This window comes from Syngnathus scovelli, unplaced genomic scaffold, assembly GCF_024217435.2.
Source record: "Syngnathus scovelli strain Florida unplaced genomic scaffold, RoL_Ssco_1.2 HiC_scaffold_24, whole genome shotgun sequence".
NCBI lineage: Eukaryota > Metazoa > Chordata > Actinopteri > Syngnathiformes > Syngnathidae > Syngnathus > Syngnathus scovelli.
In genome coordinates this window covers 2,492,476-2,512,446 of record NW_026061333.1, presented here as the reverse complement: position 1 = coordinate 2,512,446, position 19,971 = coordinate 2,492,476, and positions in this window count along the sequence as shown.

The window sequence follows — 19,971 nt, the reverse complement described above, 5'->3', positions numbered from 1 at the left end:
GATTATCGGTTTGGTGTAGAACTGAAAGTAATTTAATTATTTGAAGGGCGCAACGGGCCTGTTTCCCCTTTTGACGGGCCGCGTAAAAAGTAACTCCGAACATGTTAGAGAATTAAATAACTTTCGTAGATATTTAAGGGAAGAGTGATTATTGAAAGAGGTGCGTTTGACACTACCATCAGCTTTTCTCTGGTCTGAAAGGAGGAGGAGGGAGGCTCCTCCTCCTCCTTTCAGACCAGAGAACACCCGAGGCTGGGTGAGAACGGGGAGGCTGCGACCCGGCCGGGGGTTGCGGGAAGGGGCGCCACCTTGATCTCCTTCTCGGCGTCGTAGTCCCCTCCGCTGGTCTGGGCTAGCAGAGCGTAGGCTCGTTGCAGCGCTTGATATTCTTGCGTCAGCTGGCGGTAGCGAAGCTCCGCCTCCTCATGCACACACCAATGCAACACAGCACTAGTACCAGAATCAGTCAGACCGGCGACAAAGCACCCGCGACGCAAAGACGAGTCCGATTCCAGGGTGAAGAGGAATGTTTGGCGCCAATACGCTGGCAGAAATGGCGGGCTACCTCTTCGGGTTCCGTGTCGGGGGTTCTGTCGGTGTGAAAAGACAAGGACGATCCGTCCGAGTCCACCAACACGTCTTCGTCGTAGCCGTAAAATGTTTCGATGACCTGCGGGCGCGGAAGCAAACATCTCTCTGAACAAACTGAAGCGACACCTCACGATGAATCGACGAGAGGAACGATAGCGAGAAAAAGGCCATTTCATCTTGCGCAACACCAAGCAGCCGCAAACAAACAGACTCACCTTGCAGGACCTCACGCTTTGTTCCTCCTCAGAGATTCTCGACGTCGGTATCGTAGCAGCAAATCTCTCTCCTGTCGACACAAATAATCCGCCTTTGAGATTCTTTGGATGCAAAGGGAACGAACGGCTCCGGCGCAGAAACAAACGCGACTCACGATGACATTTCTGACATGAGCTCCTGTCTCCAGAGCCTGAAAAACCCGTCACCGGCGATGATTGGAGGGACGCTCGTCTTTTCCAAAAGTGACAACTACAGGGTGTGTCAGGGTTTTCCAGATTATCTTTATCGTATGATTATGTTGCTTTGACTTTGACTGCAACCTGTAATAAATAATATTATTTATCCCTTATTTATCCCTATCGCTTATCCCTTCCTACACAAAGTCGTAAAACATCCCTTGCTATGTTTTGACTAGAGGTCAAGGGCTTTCTCTATTCAATCCACTCTTACACCCACCCTGTTTCTCTTAATAAAAATGCTCGTGCGGGAGCCGAGAGTCAGACTTCATTCGTACAACGGATGGACTCTCCACCTGCAGGTGTCCAAAAGAACTTACTTGTCTCCCGTGTGGTTCTTGCAAAATAAGTTGGAGCGAGCGCAACTCTAACAGGGTGCATTTTGCCACTAGCTGCCTACGGACAATGACGTCGCGCTCGCGGCTCATGGTTGACGGGCTGAGCAGCCGGGCGAGTCCGTCGTTTTCAGCGCACAGCGAGTGGCAAAGGCGCTGACAAAACGGGAGCTTTGAGCTGCTGAAAACGGCAAAACAAGTCTAAAGCGTGTTCAAACGCGTGCGCACAATGCTCCTGCTTGAAAGGTCGGAATTTAAGGGGCCAATTTTTTGGATGGCGGCCGCCGGCCAAGCTTTGGACGGAAAAGGTTTCCTGGCGACAGCGAGCGAGCGCGGCGCTGCCGTACGTGCACCGAGTCACCTGCCTGAAGACCTTGGACAAGTCGTCGATGATGTGCCGCTGCTCCACAACTTGAAGGAACTCCATTTCACCGTCCTGCTGGCCGCAACCGCGCTCCAGGTCATTGAGCGAACTAGGCCTTCTCTGTGGAACACAAATGCAGTGGACTCTGTTGGCACGCCGCCGTTGTCCGCGTCGACTTACCAAGCTTGCCATCTCCTCATTCTCCTGGGTGACAAAGCGCACTTTGTTTTCAAGGCGACACAGCACCAGTGAGAGTTCTTCATTCTTCCTGCTCAGGCGTTTGTTTTTGTACAGGAGTGGCAGAAACTGGCTTTCTGTTTCTCTCAGTCGCTTAAGCTGCAAGCATGAAGTGCGGGATGCGAAAGACGCACAACACGCGGGCCAGAACGTATCCATTCCTTTTGCATCGGTTTGAACGGAATCGTGGCTTTGGCTCCCAATAAAAGACATCTACCAGGCAACCGACTCTCCGCGCCGCTCAACTAATAAGCAAGCGCAATGGGTGCCTCGCTGGATGGCGCGCATCAAACGTAGCGCAAACCTTCAAGCGTGCCGTCAATAAATTACCAGTTCATTGCGCTCTTCAGAAAGCAGGGCGTTTCGATCCTCCAGTTTCCTGATGACTGCGCTGAGCTCAGCGATTTTCAGATGAAACCTTCGCGTGTCCCGATCCTCCTGAGACTGAAAACGCCCCGCAACACACACACACAACCACTCGTTCAAAGTTCAAAACTGTTTTTGTGCTACCTTCCTCCAGCAACGAACTAAGTCATGCGTACTGCAAGTGTGTGATGAGGTGGCTTACGCTATGAAGAGGATTGCTAGTAGCGCCGTTGACCCCACTTCCAGGGTAGTTTAGGCCCGCCCTTTGGGAATCCCTCAGGGCAGCGATCTGCTGCTCGGCAGCCTGAGTCTGCAGCTGAAGGCGGTGGACGTGGCCGGCCCCAGGGATTTATCCAAAACACTAACCGCTCTGTCTTTCAGCTTGATCTCATCCATCTGGATGTACAAACGGGGAGCGCTCAGGCAGGCGGGCAAACTCATTTGCCAGAATTGTGACAAAAACAAAGAGAGCAACCGGCCAATTTTTATCTTGAATCGACTAGAACACCATTGCTGTGACAAAAGCGAAGCGAGCAACCAGACGTTTTCTTCTTGTGAAATAGAATAGAATAGAATGCCTTAGGTGTCATTGCACTGCAGGTATACAACGAAATTGGGAACATAGCCACGCACCGCGCATCTGATCAGTCCTACCAGTCGGCGGATCTCCCTCTCGCAGTCTCTCTTAGTTCGGCTCAGCTCCTCCCGATGCTGGTGATGAGCCGATCGGAGCTGGGCCGCTCGGGACTGCCAGGCCTGCTGGGCCGCTGCCAGGGCTTCTTCCGCGCTCCTGGTGGAGGCGACACCGCTCGGTCTCCCGACACCGCCGCGTCTCCTCCACTTCCGCCAGCAAAGCGCCCCCGCTCCTCAACTGAGCAGACATTGCGCCACATCGGGCCGTTGAGACCGCAACGGAGCGCCGCGACGCTTACTGGGGACAAGCTACACAATACGGTAGCGGCCGCATCGGAGCCCGACGTGGCGTGCGGATAGTCAGACACGGATTGAGCGGATCACCTTGTCCATGGAGCCGTCCCTCAGGCTGAGGACCAAGGCATTCAGTCGCTGGATCTCTCCATCTTTGATTTTGATCACTCTCATCAGCTCCATTTCATGCTGCCGCAGTAATGTCTCCCTGGTAACGGCTAACTCTTTCTGCTTCTCCTCATGGAGTGTGCTTTTGAGTTCCGTCATGGCGGCGGTGGCACGGTGGTGCTCCGCCCGCAGGTCCTGACTTCTCTCTCTCTCCAGACAGCTGACCTGACATGACTTAGACAAACTTTATTGTCATCTTGTCTGCACATGGTGCATACAAAACGAAATTTCGTTGCACACGGCTTACAACAAAGTAGTGATATTGCAGTTGAATAGAAGTAACATATCCTATGAAAATATATATATACATATACTGTATATATATATATATATATTACAAATAAGTATAAAGTGCAGCAGTGCTAATTATGCAATAGTGCAAGTAGGCAAAACAGTACTCAAGAGTGTGCAGAGGAATGCTAAACCATGTATTAAACTTCTATTTAAAGGGTTTACACAAGTTCAGTAAAGTTGGTAGTGCGAGATAGTGCAAGATAGAGGTCCGTAGTGTCATAAAGTACAGTTCTGTGAATGTGTGATGCAGAGTTCAGTTTAGAGCTCAACAGTTCTAATGTTCAACAGTCTGATGACAGCAGGGAAAAAGCTGTTGCAGAACCTGGTGGACCTGCAGCGGATTGTGCGAAACCTCTTCCCAGAGGGCAGCAGGGAGAACAGTCCATGGTGGGGGTGTGATGGGTCATTGATGATGTTACGGGCACGGGACATGCAGCGCTGAGATGAAATGTCCTGAATGGAGGGAAGAGGAGCCCCTATGATCCTCTCTGCTGTCCTCACCACTCTCCTCACGTTCTTCCAATCGGAGGCGGTGCAGCCTCCACACCACACAGAGAGTCAGCTTGTCAGAATGCTCTCTATGGTGCTCCTGTAGAACGTCCTCATGATGGGTGGGGGCAGGTGGGCTCTCCTCATCCTCCGCAGGAAGTACAAGCGCTTCTGTGCCCTCTTGATCAGTGCCGTAGTGTTCATAGTCCAGGTGAGGTCTTCTGTGATGTGGACCCCCAGGAATTTGGTGCTGCTGACCACCTCCACAGCTGAGCTGTTGATGATCAGTGGAGCGTGGTGAGGCTGGTTTTTCCTGAAGTCGACGATGATCTCCTTCATCTTCTCCACATTCAGGATCAGGCTGTTGTCTCTGCACCAGCCCACCAGCTGCTCCACCTCCTCTCTGTAGTCCAGGTCGTTGTTGTCTCTGATGAGCCCCACCACCGTTGTGTCGTCTGCGAACTTCACGATGTGATTGGTGGTGAACCTGGGGACGCAGTCGTGTGTCATCAGGGTGAACAGCAGGGGGCTCAGGACGCAGCCCTGAGGGGAGCCTGTGCTGAGGGTGATGACATCAGAGGTGTTCTGTCCGACCCGGACTGACTGAGGTCTGTTGGTGAGGAAGTCTAGCACCCAGTTGCGAAGGGGGGTGTTGAAGCCCAGGTGTTCCAATTTTCCTACTAGATGCTGTGGGATGATGGTGTTAAACGCTGAGCTGAAGTCCAGGAACAGCATCCGAACATGGGTGTTCTTCTCCTCCAGGTGAGCCAGGCTCAGGTGAAGAACGGAGGAGATGGCGTCCTGAGTGGAGCGGTTTTGCCGGTCGGCAAACTGGAACGGGTCAAATAATGGGGGGAGTCTGGAAACGATGTGATCTTTAAGCAGCCTTTCGAAGCACTTCATCATGACCGGAGTCAGTGCAACAGGCCGGTAATCATTAAATGAGGTGATTTGAGGTTTCTTCGGCACCGGAATGATGGAGGTAGTCTTAAAGCACGCTGGCACTGTGGCTTGGCCCAGCGAGGTGTTAAAAATGTCTGTGATGACCCCAGCCAGCTGACTTGCACATTCCCTGAACACACGCCCAGGAATGTTGTCGGGGCCAGGGGCCTTACGGGGGTTGACTCTCCTCAGGGTCTTCAACACATCGGCGGAGTCAAGGCAGAGTACCTCCTCTTCCTGATGGGGGACAGTTTTAACTGCTGGAGTGCCGTTTAGTGCCTCGAACCTCCCAAAGAAGTTATTTAGACCATTTAGAAAGTCAGAATCAACTTCACCCACCGGGGGGGGAGGGTGAGTTGTAGTCTGTAATCGCCCGTATGCCTTGCCACATACTCCTGGTGTTGTTGGCGTCGTGGAAACGATCCTGAATTTTTCGACTGTGGTCTCGCTTCACTACCCTGATGGCACGGTTCAAGTTGGCTCTCGCTGTCCTCAGTGTCTCCTTGTCGCCAGACTTGAAGGCAGAGTTCCGCGCTCGTAGCGTTTGACGTACCTCCTCAGTCATCCAGGGTCGTTGGTTGCCCCGGGTGATGATATTCTTAGTGGTGCTGACGTCCTCGGTGCATTTGTTGACGTAGGCTGACACAGTCATGGCACACGCATGTCAAATCTACATCGGGGAAACTGGGAGGGAGGGAGGGAGGGAGGGAGGGAGGGAGGGAGGGCGGGAGGGAGGCAAGCAGGGAGGCAGGCAGGCAGGGAGGCAGGCAGGGAGGCAGGCAGGGAAGCAGGCAGGGAGGAAGGCAGTGTCTGTCTGTTGAGGTTTTCACCTTGTTCTTCTCCTGCTGAAGTTCTAACTGGACGTCCATCAGTTTGGCTCTCAGCTCGTCATTGGCGGCCTGAAAGGCGTCCGTTCGCTCCGCCTTGACCCGCCCTGCCGGAGCTCGTTTGGACATCTCTTACTCGAGTCTCGCCCGGTCGTCAGTCAGAGATCACAACATTTGTACCTGGAGAGCACAAACGCAGCGCTGTTTTCCACTGGCTTCGGACTCAACTTCAATCGGTACCGTAACGTACAACATCATAAACATAGATCTAGCTTGACTTATTCATTGAATAAATGCATTTGGTTCTTCAAAACTGCATCACGCAACATAGCGTGACCGAGACGGCCGTTATCCACCTGCGTGAAGTTATTTGGTGAAATGAATGAGATGTTTAAGACACCATCGTTCTGTCTCTATGTAGATGAAGGGAAATAATCGATTGCTGAAGGTCCAAAGGTGTTGTGATAAACAAATAAACATATTAGTGACATATTTGTGATAAACATATTAGGCAGGATAATCACATATGTTAACTTGACTGCCCACACTGTATTTATTTATGGTTATTTGTTAAATCGAGTACTGTTAGACATGAAACAGGAAGTGTTTAACATAAATGGACGACGAAAGGGGTACTCACCATTGTAGCTCCTGCTGGTCAATGATACGAGCCTCTTCTTGCAGTGGAAAACATACAGCCAACAAACACCGTGGAACCTAAAGGAAGGAAATTAAACATTAACATTTAGCCTCAACCAACATTCACAGATACAACGCAACGCAAACTACACAAACATAAATCTTTTTAAACACAATGAGTTGTACTTACCGTGTACGCTCTAGACGGTCCACTTGCAAGCAGAAAATAAAGATATTTCTGTTGATAATCGTCGTGTTTGTATCCGTTGTCTCGCTCAAGGCCATTGCGCCCACAGATTTGAATTTTGGCCAGAGTTCAGCCTATTGACGTCATTTCCGCGGTGTAATACCCGCATATCTGAAACGGCAAAGTTAAGAGTAGAGTTAAATAAAGTTTTTAATCAACGCAATAATTTACAAACGTTGACCAGTCGAAATAATCGTCGAAATTTGGCGTCTGTGGCTGGAAGCAGACGCCGAGTTCGACGTTCCTCCCAAATGCCACACTGCCTCGCTTTTCAGGCCAACAAAAAAACATATTTTTCAAAACAATGAGTTGTAATTACCTTGTACGCTCTAGACGGTCAAGTTGCAAGCTGAAAACAAAAATATTTGTCTTGTTAGTCGTCGTGTTACTAACCGCTGTGTCTTGTTTGCCAGCATTGCCGCTTTCCTACTTCCTGTTGCAAGCCACGCCCACGGATTATAATTTTGCCATGAGTTCCGCCTATTGACGTCATGTCCGCGTCGCATGACTGCGACGTAATATTATCTAAAACTGTTTGTGCGGCATGGTGTTGTTCTGTGCGGTATTGTGTTATTCTGTGCGGCGTCGTGTTGTTCTGTGCGGCGTAGTGTTGTTCAGTGCGGCGTCGTGTTGTTCAGTGCGGCATGTTGTTGTTCAGTGCGGCATGTTGTTGTTCAGTGCGGCATGTTGTTGTTCAGTGCGGCATGGTGTTGTTCAGTGCGGCATGGTGTTGTTCAGTGCGGCATGGTGTTGTTCAGTGCGGCATGGTGTTGTTCAGTGCGGCATGGTGTTGTTCAGTGCGGGATGGTGTTGTTCAGTGCGGCATGGTGTTGTTCAGTGCGGCATGGTGTTGTTCAGTGCGGCATGGTGTTGTTCAGTGCGGCATAATATTGTTCAGTGCGGCGTAATGTTGTTCAGTGGGGCATGGTGTTGTTCAGTGCGGCATGGTGTTGTTCAGTGCGACATGATGTTGTTCAGTGCGGCATAATGTTGTTCAGTGCGGCATAATGTTGTTCAGTGCGGCATAATGTTGTTCAGTGCGGCATAATGTTGTTCAGTGCGGGATGGTGTTGTTCAGTGCGGCATGGTGTTGTTCAGTGCGGCATGGTGTTGTTCAGTGCGGCATGGTGTTGTTCAGTGCGGCATGGTGTTGTTCAGTGCGGCATGGTGTTGTTCAGTGCGGCATGGTGTTGTTCAGTGCGGCATGGTGTTGTTCAGTGCGGCATGGTGTTGTTTAGTGCGGCATGGTGTTGTTCAGTGCGGCATGGTGTTGTTCAGTGCGGCATGGTGTTGTTCAGTGCGGCATGGTGTTGTTCAGTGCGGCATGGTGTTGTTCAGTGCGGCATGGTGTTGTTCAGTTCGGCATGGTGTTCAGTGCGGCATAATGTTGTTCAGTGCGGCATAATGTTGTTCAGTGCGGCATAATGTTGTTCAGTGCGGCATGGTGTTGTTCAGTGCGGCATGGTGTTGTTCAGTGCGGTATATTGTTGTTCAGTGCGGTATATTGTTGTTCAGTGCGGTATATTGTTGTTCAGTGGGGCATAATGTTGTTCAGTGCGGCATGGTGTTGTTCAGTGCGGGATGGTGTTGTTCAGTGCGGCATGGTGTTGTTCAGTGCGGCATGGTGTTGTTCAGTGCGGCATGGTGTTGTTCAGTGCAGCATGGTGTTGTTCAGTGCGGCATGGTGTTGTTCAGTGCGGCATGGTGTAGTTCAGTGCGGCATGGTGTAGTTCAGTGCGGCATGGTGTAGTTCAGTGCGGCATGGTGTAGTTCAGTGCGGCATGGTGTTGTTCAGTGCGGGATGGTGTTGTTCAGTGCGGCATGGTGTTGTTCAGTGCGACATGGTGTTGTTCAGTGCGACATGATGTTGTTCAGTGCGGCATAATGTTGTTCAGTGCGGCATAATGTTGTTCAGTGCGGCATGGTGTTGTTCAGTGCGGCATGGTGTTGTTCAGTGCGGGATGGTGTTGTTCAGTGCGGCATGGTGTTGTTCAGTGCGGCATGGTGTTGTTCAGTGCGGCATGGTGTTGTTCAGTGCGGCATGGTGTTGTTCAGTGCGGCATGGTGTTGTTCAGTGCGGCATGGTGTTGTTCAGTGCGGCGTCGTGTTGTTCAGTGCGGCGTCGTGTTGTTCAGTGCGGCGTCGTGTTGTTCAGTGCGGCGTCGTGTTGTTCAGTGCGGCGTCGTGTTGTTCAGTGCAGCATGGTGTTGTTCAGTGCGGCATGGTGTTGTTCAGTGCGGCATGGTGTTGTTCAGTGCGGCATGGTGTTGTTAAGTGCGGCATGGTGTTGTTCAGTGCGGCGTAATGTTGTTCAGTGGGGCATGGTGTTGTTCAGTGCGGCATGGTGTTGTTCAGTGCGGCATGGTGTTGTTCAGTGCGGCATGGTGTTGTTTAGTGCGGCATGGTGCTGTTCAGTGCGGCATGGTGTTGTTCAGTGCGGCATGGTGTTGTTCAGTGCGGCATGGTGTTGTTCAGTGCGGCATGGTGTTGTTCAGTGCGGCATGGTGTTGTTCAGTGCGGCATGGTGTTTTTCAGTGCGGCATAATGTTGTTCAGTGCGGCATAATGTTGTTCAGTGCGGCATAATGTTGTTCAGTGCGGCATAATGTTGTTCAGTGCGGCATAATGTTGTTCAGTGCGGGATGGTGTTGTTCAGTGCGGCATGGTGTTGTTCAGTGCGGCATGGTGTTGTTCAGTGCGGCATGGTGTTGTTCAGTGCGGCATGGTGTTGTTCGGTGCGGCATGGTGTTGTTCGGTGCGGCATGGTGTTGTTCAGTGCGGCATGGTGTTGTTCAGTGCGGGATGGTGTTGTTCAGTGCGGGATGGTGTTGTTCAGTGCGGGATGGTGTTGTTCAGTGCGGCATGGTGTTCAGTGCGGCATAATGTTGTTCAGTGCGGCATAATGTTGTTCAGTGCGGCATGGTGTTGTTCAGTGCGGCATAATGTTGTTCAGTGCGGCATAATGTTGTTCAGTGCGGTATAATGTTGTTCAGTGCTGCATGGTGTTGTTCAGTGCTGCATGGTGTTGTTCAGTGCTGCATGGTGTTGTTCAGTGCGGGATGGTGTTGTTCAGTGCGGCATGGTGTTGTTCAGTGCGGCATGGTGTTGTTCAGTGCGGCATGGTGTTGTTCAGTGCGGCATGGTGTTGTTCAGTGCGGCATGGTGTTGTTCAGTGCGGCATGGTGTTGTTCAGTGCGGCATGGTGTTGTTCAGTGCGGCATGGTGTTGTTCAGTGCGGCATGGTGTAGTTCAGTGCGGCATGGTGTTGTTCAGTGCGGCATGGTGTAGTTCAGTGCGGCATGGTGTTGTTCAGTGCGGGATGGTGTTGTTCAGTGCGGCATGGTGTTGTTCAGTGCGGCATGGTGTTGTTCAGTGCGACATGATGTTGTTCAGTGCGGCATAATGTTGTTCAGTGCGGCATAATGTTGTTCAGTGCGGCATGGTGTTGTTTAGTGCGGGATGGTGTTGTTCAGTGCGGGATGGTGTTGTTCAGTGCGGCATGGTGTTGTTCAGTGCGGCATGGTGTTGTTCAGTGCGGCATGGTGTTGTTCAGTGCGGCATGGTGTTGTTCAGTGCGGGATGGTGTTGTTCAGTGCGGCATGGTGTTCAGTGCGGCATAATGTTGTTCAGTGCGGCATAATGTTGTTCAGTGCGGCATGGTGTTGTTCAGTGCGGCATAATGTTGTTCAGTGCGGCATAATGTTGTTCAGTGCGGTATATTGTTGTTCAGTGGGGCATAATGTTGTTCAGTGCGGCATGGTGTAGTTCAGTGCGGCATGGTGTAGTTCAGTGCGGCATGGTGTTGTTCAGTGCGGAATGGTGTTGTTCAGTGCGGGATGGTGTTGTTCAGTGCGGGATGGTGTCGTTCAGTGCGGGATGGTGTCGTTCAGTGCGGGATGGTGTTGTTCAGTGCGGGATGGTGTTGTTCAGTTTGGCATGGTGTTGTTCAGTGCGGCATGGTGTTGTTCAGTGCGGGATGGTGTTGTTCAGTGCGGGATGGTGTTGTTCAGTGCGGGATGGTGTTGTTCAGTGCGGGATGGTGTTGTTCAGTGCGGGATGGTGTTGTTCAGTGCGGCATGGTGTTGTTCAGTGCGGCATGGTGTTGTTCAGTGCGGCATGGTGTTGTTCGGCATGGTGTTGTTCAGTGCGGCATGGTGTTGTTCAGTGCGGCATGGTGTTGTTCAGTGCGGGATGGTGTTCAGTGCGGGATGGTGTTGTTCAGTGCGGGATGGTGTTGTTCAGTGCGGCATGGTGTTGTTCAGTGCGGCATAATGTTGTTCAGTGCGGCATAGTGTTGTTCAGTGCGGCATGGTGTTGTTCAGTGCGGCATGGTGTTGTTCAGTGCGGCATGGTGTTGTTCAGTGCGGCATGGTGTTGTTCAGTGCGGCATGGTGTTGTTCAGTGCGGCATGGTGTTGTTCAGTGCGGCATGGTGTTGTTCAGTGCGGCATGGTGTTGTTCAGTGCGGCGTCGTGTTGTTCAGTGCAGCATGGTGTTGTTCAGTGCGGAATGGTGTTGTTCAGTGCGGCATGGTGTTGTTCAGTGCGGCATGGTGTTGTTCAGTGCGGCATGGTGTTGTTCAGTGCGGCATGGTGTTGTTCAGTGCGGCGTAATGTTGTTCAGTGCGGCATAATGTTGTTCAGTGGGGCATGGTGTTGTTCAGTGCGGCATGGTGTTGTTCAGTGCGGCATGGTGTTGTTCAGTGCGGCATGGTGTTGTTCAGTGCGGCATAATGTTGTTCAGTGCGGCATAATGTTGTTCAGTGCGGCATAATGTTGTTCAGTGCGGCATAATGTTGTTCAGTGCGGCATAATGTTGTTCAGTGCGGCATAATGTTGTTCAGTGCGGGATGGTGTTGTTCAGTGCGGCATGGTGTTGTTCAGTGCGGCATGGTGTTGTTCAGTGCGGCATGGTGTTGTTCAGTGCGGCATGGTGTTGTTCAGTGCGGCATGGTGTTGTTCAGTGCGGCATGGTGTTGTTCAGTGCGGCATGGTGTTGTTCAGTGCGGGATGGTGTTGTTCAGTGCGGGATGGTGTTGTTCAGTGCGGGATGGTGTTGTTCAGTGCGGCATGGTGTTCAGTGCGGCATAATGTTGTTCAGTGCGGCATGGTGTTGTTCAGTGCGGCATGGTGTTGTTCAGTGCGGCATAATGTTGTTCAGTGCGGCATAATGTTGTTCAGTGCGGCACCTAGCACCTAGAAGGTAAATAAATAGGAAGGAAGGACTCACCGGTGACGTCGTCGCCCACGTCCAAGCGTTGTACTTTGTATTTTCATCCTTCTGACAGTGGAAAACATATAGCCAACAAACACCGTGGAACCTAAACGAATGAAAGAAAACTATCATTTGGCCACAACCAACATTCACAGATACAACACAATGTGACGTGCGGTGTTGAGGTTAAAGGTTGAGTGAAGGGCCCTCGTTTTAAACTACTTTTTTGAAAAGGAGTGGGAACAAGTAAGACGTATTTAATTTATTTATTGGGAAGTAGTAAGACTTATTAAATTTATTTAATCTACTTTTCTTCCCAGGCAAAATTTGATGTGCTGCAATTCCAGATTTCCAAAGTGAATGAAGGAATGAAATCCTTTAAATTATGATTTTGTATAAATACTAGGCATAAACACAAAATCTACGGCACAAAATGGGCAGACTTTACTTGTTTGAAAAGGACTGGTTACAAGACAGACTTTTTTAATTTATTTAATGGGAAGAAGACTTATTTAGTTTAATTGATCTATTTTTGTTCCCTGGCAAAATTCGATTTGCTGCAATTCCAAATTTCCAAAGTGAATGAAGGAATGAAGTCGTTTAAATTATGATTTTGTATAAATACTAGGCATAGACACAAAATCTACGGCACAAAACGGGCAGACTTTACTTGTTTGAAGAGGACTGGTTGCAAGACAGACTTTTCTGATTTATTTAATGGGAAGAAGACTTATTTAGTTTATTTAATCTCTTTTTGTTGCCTGGCAAAATTGGATTTGCTGAAATTGTATTTTGCCAAATCTTGACTTGAGACCTGATAGGAAGTATTAAACGCTCAGTTAAATCGATACAAGTTGGTAATAAGAGCGAGTAATGTTGGTTGAAGCGATGAATGAAGGTTAAAAGCAATTTAAATTATGACTTTGTATAAATACTAGATATTAACAGAACATCTACTGCGCAAAATGGGCAGAGTTTACTTGTTTGAGAAGGAGTGGCTTATTTAAGTCTAAGATTTATTTAATCTGTTTGTTCCCAGGCAAAATTGGATGTGATGCAATTCCAAATTTCACCACATGATGGTGCCAAATTTTGACTTCATAGGACATATTCAACACTTAACTATTATGTTCAAGGTAATCAGATTTGTTTATTATTCTAATGGCCTTTTCAAAACTATTCTGGATTACTACTTTGGATCTATTCTACATTACTTGGCAACAACATACTCTGTAACAGATTAGGCAGTATAATCACATATGTTAACTTGAGAGTGCCCACACTCAATCTACTTATCGTGATGTGTTAAATCAATTACTGTTAGACATTATTATTCTGATAATCTACCAAATCTTTGAATTGAAGAATTTGTGATTTAATTAATAGCTTGTTGTTATGTTCAGGGTAATCAGACTTGTATATAATTCTAATGGCCTTCTTTTGAAAACTATTCTGAATTACAACTTTGGATCTTATATTACTTTGCAACAATATACTCGGTGACAGATTAGGCAGTATAATCACATATGTTAACTTCAGTGCCCACACTGTATTTATTTATGGTTATTTGTTAAATCAAGTACTGTTAGACATGAAATAGGAAGTGTTTAACATAAATGTTATGGCTACTCACCGTTGTAGCTCGCTCCTGGTCAATGATACGAGCCTCTTCTTGCAGTGGAAAACTTGCAGCCAACAAACACCGTGGAACCTAAAGGAATGAAATTAAACATTAACATTTCGCCTGGACCAATATTCACACGTACAACGCAACGCGGCTACACTTCTGCTAGCGCCTCAGCTACACGTTGCTATTACAAACGTAAATCTCTTTAAACACAATGAGTGTTACTTACCGTGTACGCTGTAGACGGTCCAGTTGCAAGCAGAAAATAAAGATATTTCTGTTGATATTCGTCGTTGCTCAGTGGCTCACGGCCATCGCGCCAACAGATTTGAATTTTGGTGGAAGTTCAGCCAATTACGTCATATCCGCGGCACATGACTGCGACGTAATACCCGCTTATCTGAAACGGCAGTTAAAAGTAGAGTTACATCAAGTTTTCTTTTTTAATCAACGCAATCATTTACAACCGTTGACCAGAAAGAATCGTCGAAATTCGACGTTCCCCCCAAACGCCACACTCACTCGCTTTTCAGGGCAACAAAAGTACTTCTTTTTAAAAACGATGAGTTGTACTTACCGTGTACGCTCTGGACGGTCCAGTTGCAAGCAGAAAATAAAAATATTTCTCTCGTTAGTCGTATGTTACCATCCGCTGTGTCTTTGTCAACATCGCCATTCACACCAGCGTGGCTGGCTTTTTCGCCGTCCGTGGCGGGGCAGTCCCGCTGCGGTAGCGCCTCGTACAACATGGCCTCCAGCTCCATGATCCTCTGGGCCGCAATCCTCGTCCATCAGTAGTCCGGCGGGAGATTTGAGGGCGGCTTACCTTATGAGCCTGGTCCATGGAACGCTTCCTGAAGTCCAACTCTTCATCCAGGTAGCCCTTCTGGTTGCAGAACATATCCTAGCACAGCTCAAGGTCAGAATTGTTGGGGCACATTGCCCCGAGTTCCCCTTGGCTGATGTCGCGTGTCTGTCTACCTTCTCACTTTCAATGTCCAACATCTTCTGTTGAAGTGCTGACTTGGTCACTTTGATGTATTCTAACCACTGAGGAAAGGCTGCTGTCACATAAGCAGAATGCGAGAGCGTGCGTGGACGTGCGCGTTACCTTCTCGGCTAGGGTGGGAAGGGTCCTGGCGTGAATCACGACCACCTGCTCCTCGTTGGTGAGATTCTGCAAGAGCCCAAAGGCACAGCGTCAACAAGGTTCTTTCAGCGCAAAGCCTTCCAAAAGTCACATTTGATCCGCCGAGTCTCGTGGAGTGCGAACATAAGGAGTTCGACATACACTTACGGCGTTATCGCCCAGGATGTCCAGCTTCTTCATCAGATCACTGATGACGATGTCCTGGGGAAAGGCGCAAGGAGCAATGTAAGGTGTTCTGGGACCTCAGGTTAAGGTTAGGGTTGCGAGGGACGCCTTACGTACGCTCACGCCGTCGGCCATGCAGTAGATCTGCAAAGGGCTGAGGCCGTCTGGGAAACGGACTTGCAGAAACTTCAAGACGGGGGAGCGCCACTCCCTCTCCTGAAAGGCAGAGGCATGCATCCGTCCGTCCGTCCGTCCGTCCGTCCGTCCGTCCGTCCGTCCGTCCGTCCGTCCGTCCGTCCGTCCGTCCGTCCGTCCGTCACATCTCTGGCCTCAACACGCTTGTGCGAGTCTTCCCACCTCCAGCTCCAGGATGCGGAACTCAAGCAGTTCGTTTTGGTCTCGGATATCCTGGATGTGCTCTTTCAGACGCGCTTCTTCCGCCTCCATCCGCCTGACCTGAAAAGACAGTCAGACCTCATCTGCGGGGCTTCCGGACGGGTGTGACGCCAAGCGACTCCGCCCAGCGCCTTTCTTTCCGTCACCTTTTCGGCCAACTGCTGATTGCTCTGCCGCAGCAGCTGCTTCTCCTCCACCCACTTGACATTCTAGAAGAGACAAACGCGTGGACAGCTTTGGAATGTTGTGTCATTTTCATCCACAAATTCTTTGGTTGACTGGAAAATGACATTTGCTTTTCTCCACATTTTCCCAGCCACGTTGGGGGGGGGGGGGTTGGTCCAGTAATGCCAGACGAATGAGTGACTGAAGAATGTAGCTATTTTGTCTGAGAAAAAGGTGTGCTCATTGATAAGCTTACCTGTCCTTGTTGCTTCAGCGCTGACTCCAGATCTGCTACTCTGCTTTGATAGTGACCCATTTCTACTGTCATGTAACATGGGGGGAAGAGATGGTGCAAATGGTAAAATATGGATTGTTCACAGGAATAAATTGGCAGAGCTGAAATTCCAAATTTTTCCAAAAGATGGCGCCAGACCAAAACATGAGACCAAAAAAGGGGCCAAAATAAGCTAAGCAAGTTAAAATAGAAATAAAACAGGAACACGGTGTCGGATTGTGAGTCACGCATGGACGCACAAATGTGATTTTTACTTTTTGATTTCTTTGCTTGGCTAAAAATGTATTCTGTAACAGCTTAAAGCAATATTGTTAGTCAATTCGATCAAGGGACCCGTCACTATGAGAATAGTGGCGTGACATAAATTGTTTGGAGAAGCACAAATGTGATTTTTACTTCTTGATTTCTTTGCTTGGCTAAAAATTGATTCCCTCTTTCATGAACTGTGTTTTGCAATCGAATTGTTCTGGGATTGAATGATTTTATTAACACGGGTATCAGTGGGTGAAATTGTTCGGTTTCTGGAGTGATTAAGATTTGTAATTCTATTTCATGTTTCTTCAATAAATGTGTTGTGTATATTCATCTACTTTGTTGTGCGCTGATTTGTACTGAATGTACAATCGATGGTTCGGGGTTGATTTGACAATTTGATTAATGTGCGGGGGGTTATTATGGTATAACATAGGACCGTAATAAATAAAAGTAACATCAGACAATTTTAGAGAATTGAATAACTTTCGTAGTTATTTGAGACACGAGTGAATTTCAATCCGTTTGAAAGTTTGCTTCGTCTGAATAAATTAACGGAAGTGTTTGAATCGGATTATCGGTTTGGTGTAGAACTGAAAGTAATTTAATTATTTGAAGGGCGCAACGGGCCTGTTTCCCCTTTTGACGGGCCGCGTAAAAAGTAACTCCGAACATGTTAGAGAATTAAATAACTTTCGTAGATATTTAAGGGAAGAGTGATTATTGAAAGAGGTGCGTTTGACACTACCATCAGCTTTTCTCTGGTCTGAAAGGAGGAGGAGGGAGGCTCCTCCTCCTCCTTTCAGACCAGAGAACACCCGAGGCTGGGTGAGAACGGGGAGGCTGCGACCCGGCCGGGGGTTGCGGGAAGGGGCGCCACCTTGATCTCCTTCTCGGCGTCGTAGTCCCCTCCGCTGGTCTGGGCTAGCAGAGCGTAGGCTCGTTGCAGCGCTTGATATTCTTGCGTCAGCTGGCGGTAGCGAAGCTCCGCCTCCTCATGCACACACCAATGCAACACAGCACTAGTACCAGAATCAGTCAGACCGGCGACAAAGCACCCGCGACGCAAAGACGAGTCCGATTCCAGGGTGAAGAGGAATGTTTGGCGCCAATACGCTGGCAGAAATGGCGGGCTACCTCTTCGGGTTCCGTGTCGGGGGTTCTGTCGGTGTGAAAAGACAAGGACAATCCGTCCGAGTCCACCAACACGTCTTCGTCGTAGCCGTAAAATGTTTCGATGACCTGCGGGCGCGGAAGCAAACATCTCTCTGAACAAACTGAAGCGACACCTCACGATGAATCGACGAGAGGAACGATAGCGAGAAAAAGGCCATTTCATCTTGCGCAACACCAAGCAGCCGCAAACAAACAGACTCACCTTGCAGGACCTCACGCTTTGTTCCTCCTCAGAGATTCTCGACGTCGGTATCGTAGCAGCAAATCTCTCTCCTGTCGACACAAATAATCCGCCTTTGAGATTCTTTGGATGCAAAGGGAACGAACGGCTCCGGCGCAGAAACAAACGCGACTCACGATGACATTTCTGACATGAGCTCCTGTCTCCAGAGCCTGAAAAACCCGTCACCGGCGATGATTGGAGGGACGCTCGTCTTTTCCAAAAGTGACAACTACAGGGTGTGTCAGGGTTTTCCAGATTATCTTTATCGTATGATTATGTTGCTTTGACTTTGACTGCAACCTGTAATAAATAATATTATTTATCCCTTATTTATCCCTATCGCTTATCCCTTCCTACACAAAGTCGTAAAACATCCCTTGCTATGTTTTGACTAGAGGTCAAGGGCTTTCTCTATTCAATCCACTCTTACACCCACCCTGTTTCTCTTAATAAAAATGCTCGTGCGGGAGCCGAGAGTCAGACTTCATTCGTACAACGGATGGACTCTCCACCTGCAGGTGTCCAAAAGAACTTACTTGTCTCCCGTGTGGTTCTTGCAAAATAAGTTGGAGCGAGCGCAACTCTAACAGGGTGCATTTTGCCACTAGCTGCCTACGGACAATGACGTCGCGCTCGCGGCTCATGGTTGACGGGCTGAGCAGCCGGGCGAGTCCGTCGTTTTCAGCGCACAGCGAGTGGCAAAGGCGCTGACAAAACGGGAGCTTTGAGCTGCTGAAAACGGCAAAACAAGTCTAAAGCGTGTTCAAACGCGTGCGCACAATGCTCCTGCTTGAAAGGTCGGAATTTAAGGGGCCAATTTTTTGGATGGCGGCCGCCGGCCAAGCTTTGGACGGAAAAGGTTTCCTGGCGACAGCGAGCGAGCGCGGCGCTGCCGTACGTGCACCGAGTCACCTGCCTGAAGACCTTGGACAAGTCGTCGATGATGTGCCGCTGCTCCACAACTTGAAGGAACTCCATTTCACCGTCCTGCTGGCCGCAACCGCGCTCCAGGTCATTGAGCGAACTAGGCCTTCTCTGTGGAACACAAATGCAGTGGACTCTGTTGGCACGCCGCCGTTGTCCGCGTCGACTTACCAAGCTTGCCATCTCCTCATTCTCCTGGGTGACAAAGCGCACTTTGTTTTCAAGGCGACACAGCACCAGTGAGAGTTCTTCATTCTTCCTGCTCAGGCGTTTGTTTTTGTACAGGAGTGGCAGAAACTGGCTTTCTGTTTCTCTCAGTCGCTTAAGCTGCAAGCATGAAGTGCGGGATGCGAAAGACGCACAACACGCGGGCCAGAACGTATCCATTCCTTTTGCATCGGTTTGAACGGAATCGTGGCTTTGGCTCCCAATAAAAGACATCTACCAGGCAACCGACTCTCCGCGCCGCTCAACTAATAAGCAAGCGCAATGGGTGCCTCGCTGGATGGCGCGCATCAAACGTAGCGCAAACCTTCAAGCGTGCCGTCAATAAATTACCAGTTCATTGCGCTCTTCAGAAAGCAGGGCGTTTCGATCCTCCAGTTTCCTGATGACTGCGCTGAGCTCAGCGATTTTCAGATGAAACCTTCGCGTGTCCCGATCCTCCTGAGACTGAAAACGCCCCGCAACACACACACACAACCACTCGTTCAAAGTTCAAAACTGTTTTTGTGCTACCTTCCTCCAGCAACGAACTAAGTCATGCGTACTGCAAGTGTGTGATGAGGTGGCTTACGCTATGAAGAGGATTGCTAGTAGCGCCGTTGACCCCACTTCCAGGGTAGTTTAGGCCCGCCCTTTGGGAATCCCTCAGGGCAGCGATCTGCTGCTCGGCAGCCTGAGTCTGCAGCTGAAGGCGGTGGACGTGGCCGGCCCCAGGGATTTATCCAAAACACTAACCGCTCTGTCTTTCAGCTTGATCTCATCCATCTGGATGTACAAACGGGGAGCGCTCAGGCAGGCGGGCAAACTCATTTGCCAGAATTGTGACAAAAACAAAGAGAGCAACCGGCCAATTTTTATCTTGTGTCGTCTGCGAACTTCACGATGTGATTGGTGGTGAACCTGGGGACGCAGTCGTGTGTCATCAGGGTGAACAGCTGGGGGCTCAGGACGCAGCCCTGAGGGGAGCCTGTGCTGAGGGTGATGACATCAGAGGTGTTCTGTCCGACCCGGACTGACTGAGGTCTGTTGGTGAGGAAGTCTAGCACCCAGTTGCGAAGGGGGGTGTTGAAGCCCAGGTGTTCCAATTTTCCTACTAGATGCTGTGGGATGATGGTGTTAAACGCTGAGCTGAAGTCCAGGAACAGCATCCGAACATGGGTGTTCTTCTCCTCCAGGTGAGCCAGGCTCAGGTGAAGAACGGAGGAGATGGCGTCCTGAGTGGAGCGGTTTTGCCGGTCGGCAAACTGGAACGGGTCAAATAATGGGGGGAGTCTGGAAACGAT